This window comes from Macrobrachium nipponense, chromosome 24 (assembly GCF_015104395.2).
Source record: "Macrobrachium nipponense isolate FS-2020 chromosome 24, ASM1510439v2, whole genome shotgun sequence".
NCBI lineage: Eukaryota > Metazoa > Arthropoda > Malacostraca > Decapoda > Palaemonidae > Macrobrachium > Macrobrachium nipponense.
The window spans coordinates 13,926,199-13,930,759 of NC_061091.1; positions in this window are offsets into that span (position 1 = coordinate 13,926,199).

Below are 4,561 nucleotides of genomic sequence, written 5' to 3' on the forward strand. Positions count from 1 at the left end.
GGGAATTTTTATTTTATTGTTGGGTGTGTCTCTGGTCTTGTCTTTAGGGGGTCGGTAGAAAATTACGTTTGCTTTTTGAATTGCTTTCTCAATTATATGGTCAGGATACTTTAAAGATGAAAGTTGCTTGCGAATTAGTTCAAATTCTTTTTCCAGGAAATCTGGGGAACAAATTCGTAAGGCTCTTAAGAATAGGTTGCTAGCTAGACCTACCTTGATAGTATTGTCATGGTAGCTAAAGTAGTGAATATATGAAAGTGAGAACGTTGGTTTTCTGTATATGGTAAATTTGTATTCTGTCGTGTCTCTGATTATTAAAACATCAAGAAAAGGAATTTTGTTGTCTGTTTCCCATTCAACTTTAAATTTGATGCTGGGCACTAATGCGTTTAATTTTGAGAGGAATTCATTAAAATTACCCCACTTATTATCCCAAAATGTTAGTATGTCATCCACGTATCTCATCCACAGCATGTTTTTGGGTTTTATTGCATTTATTACTGTAGTTTCAAAGTATTCCATGTACAGATTGGCCTAAAAATAGGACTTAAAGGACTACCCATACTACACCCGAATTTTGCTTGTAGAATGATTCCCCGAATGAAAATACGTTATAGATGCACATAATTCAACTAACTTTATTATTTTGTCAAGTGCCAAAGGGAAATGATCTGAATAGGGGGATAATTTTTCCCTTAAAAACTGAAGAACTACTTTAGCTACCATGACAATACTATCAAGATAGGTCTAGCTAGCAACCTATTCTTAAGAGCCTTACGAATTTGTTCCCCAGATTTCCTGGAAAAAGAATTTGAACTAATTCGCAAGCAACTTTCATCTTTAAAGTATCCTGACCAATAATTGAGAAAGCAATTCGCAAAAAGCAAACGTAATTTTCTACCGACCCCCTAAAGACAAGACCAGAGACACACCCAACAATAAAATAAAAATTCCCCACCTGGAGACGATTAAGAGAGTAACTCACACCCTTGGGAAATCCAACCCTTTTGCATTTACCTACCACCCAAATACCTTAGCCAAATCCTGATTAACGTCCAACAAAAGAACAATCGCCCAAAGACTCTGGGTATATGAGATCCCATGCCAGGACTGTGACCAATCTTACATCGGATTTACAGGTAAATCACTTCCCCAGAGATTAATACAACACAAACGGTCAGTTAGGTATGGACAACAGAACTCGGCTATTTTCAATCATATAAATGAACATAACCATAGAATAAACTGGAATATGTCACGTGTAATTTATAGCAGCAACTGCCGGTACAAGAGTCAAATGATGGAATCGGCCTTAATAAAAGAGAAGCAGGTAATGAACATCTCAAAAGGGAATTGGACATCGGACATCGTCGACGCAGTGTTCATTCAACCAACGCTTAAGAAGATTAAAGGAAGATTATCAGCGGGGGTGACCTAAATTGGCTTACTTGTGGACGAATCTCTTGGTATAAATACCACCTTTTCTGTAAACTTTTCTCATTCATATACCTGAAGAGAGAGACAGCAGTCTCTGAAATATAGTACTTTCTCTCTACATTTTGGTGTTTTTATGGGCTCCTTTTATTAGATATATATATATATATATATATATATATATATATATATATATATATATATATAATACACACACACATATATATATATATATATATATATATATATATATATATATATATATATATATATATTATATTTTAAGGGCACAATTTTTCACAGATACAACATTCATTGAATAGAATGGCTTTTTCACTGTTAACCAGATTTTTTGAAATTGCTTCATATTTACTAATTATTTTCTTCACTTCATTGTTCAGGTAATTAATGGACACAATGGGGTTCTTCCATTTACTCCAGTATTTTTACACGTAACAGCTGTTTCGTCAACCTATACGTATTGACGTTATCAAGCGTACTGATACAAATATGCTGTTGTTTTTTATTAACCTAACCTTGTGTCAGCACGGGCTCTTGCTCACAGAGCAGCCCGTAAAACATACAAATATGTTGTTGAAGATTAAGCTGGCTTTATGCCAGCACGGGCTCTTGCTCACAGAGCAGCCCGTAGAGGTACAAATATGAACCTGCATGCGTTTTGTGACGTCATGAGGACGGGAAGGTAGTACAGTTGCCAAAGGTCTAGTTTTAATTATTTACAAAAGTCTATAGTGAAACATAAAATAAGAGAAATGAATAAATATGTTAACAACAAAAATTATATCAAAAGTTGAAAGTAAGTTATTATATTCACATTATACATAAATATATATTAATTGCATATATGTTTAATTCACAGAATGTCAGTGTGCGCCCCTGTCCGCGTGTGGTGGTCTTGTTCCACGCGGTTGAAGGGCTGCCTCCTCCTACACGAGGGTAAGGGCAAGACCTTGGGTAAGGTAAGGCTCTTTCTGCCTCGCGTTGGATGTTAAGGTTGGGGCGTTGCATGGCGATGCTACCTGCTTCTGATATCAATAAACGGTTTTAGTTGCCTTCCTTGTGTGTTATTTTGGTGTTTGTGAGAAGTTCTTGTAGGGATGGTGTTTTATTGCGGGTATCCACAAAGTACTGGTGAATGGCACCTTGGTTTCTATGGAAAATATATTGATGATACCTTTATCACAACAAAGGGCGAAAATGACATAGATGAATTAGTAAATAAACTCCGAGCAAATTTTACATTAAATTTTACGGTAGGAAAAAGTGATGAGAAAATGCTCCCTTTCTTGGACGTACTTGTGACCCCAAAAAACAACAAATATAATACCACCGTATACACTAAAAAGACAGATGCTGGGAGATGCTTAAATGCTAGAAGAGAATGCCCTGATGCATATAAACGATCTGTGGTAAACGTATATATAAAACGCGCCATAACACACTGTTCGACGTGGAAAGCGACTAACGAAGAAATCAAGAGAGTTCAACATGCTGCTCACAAATAACGGCTACCCAGATGACATGATCCAGCAAGTTGTCAAAAAGAGATTAGAGGATTTCCATAACCCGACCCCGGGGGACAACACAAAAGACAAAGACAAAGAAATAGTGATATACCATCAGATATCATACAACAAACACCACGAAGATGAAAGGAAAGCCATCCTTGGTATACTGCGAAGAGGAACCACCCCCTTTAGCGCCATATAACAAAATAACACTAAGAATTTACTGCAAGCCGAACCTTACGGCCTCACTGGTAATGAAAAATAGTACGGCCCCATCGAAGGAGAAAGAGGTTGAATATGATATAGTATACAAGTTTGTCTGTGCTGACGAGCAATGTCAGTCCCCCAAAAATGCTATAATGGACACAACTGCTACACTGAAACGACGCATGCAGGCCCATAGAAACCAAGGCGCCATTCACCAGCTCTTTGTGGATACCCGCAATAAAACACCATCCCTACAAGAACTTCTCACAAACACCAAAATAATACACAAGGAAGGCAACTACAACCGTTTATTGATATCAGAAGCAGGCAGCATCGACATGCAACGCCCCAACCTTAACATCTAACGCGAGGCAGAAAGAGCCTTACCTTACCCAAGGTCTTGCCCTTACCCTCGTGTAGGAGGAGGCAGCCCTTCAACCGCGTGGAACAAGACCACCACACGCGGACAGGGGCGCACACTGACATTCAGTGAATTAAACATAAATGTAATTAATATATATTTATGTATAATGTGAATATAATAACTTACTTTCAACTTTTGATATAATTTCTGTTGTTAACATATTTATTCATTTCTCTTATTTTATGTTTCACTATAGTCTTTTGTAAATAATTAAAACTAGGCCTTTGGCAACTGTACTACCTTCCCGTCCTCATGACGTCACAAAACGCATGCAGGTTCATATTTGTATGTTTTACGGGCTGCTCTGTGAGCAAGAGCCCGTGCTGACACAAGGTCAGATTAATAAAAAACAACAACATATTTGTATCAGTACGCTTGATAACGTCAATACGTATAGGTTGACGAAACAGCTGTTACGTGTAAAAATACTGGAGTAAATGGAAGAACCCGATTGTGTTCATTAGTAACCTGAACAGTGAAGTGAAGAAAATATGAAGCAATTTCAAAAAAGCTGGTTAATAGTGAAAAAGCCATTCTATCCAACGAATATATATATATATATATATATATATATATATATATATATATATATATAGAGAGAGAGAGAGAGAGAGAGAGAGAGAGAGAGAGAGAGAGAGAGAGAGAGATCGTTTTATCTGGTTCACGTGTTACCCAATGGCCGAATTAACAATTTTATAAGAAAAAAAAAAGAAACGGAATAAATGGATAATGCGATCACAAAGCCACAGTACCCGTTCAGCAAGAAAGTATAAAAAAAGAAATGTCTTTACAGTGATAAAATAAAGCCTTTGAAGTGTTGTGAAAAATGCAGTGTAAATTCCGAAAACTTTGCAAACTAATTTGCATATTCGTAGACGAGGCTTCCCTTAAATGGTTAATTTTTTTTATCAACACTATAGTTAGTTTGGAACTTCTAGACCCTGTTGTAATTGGTTCAACCTTTCCT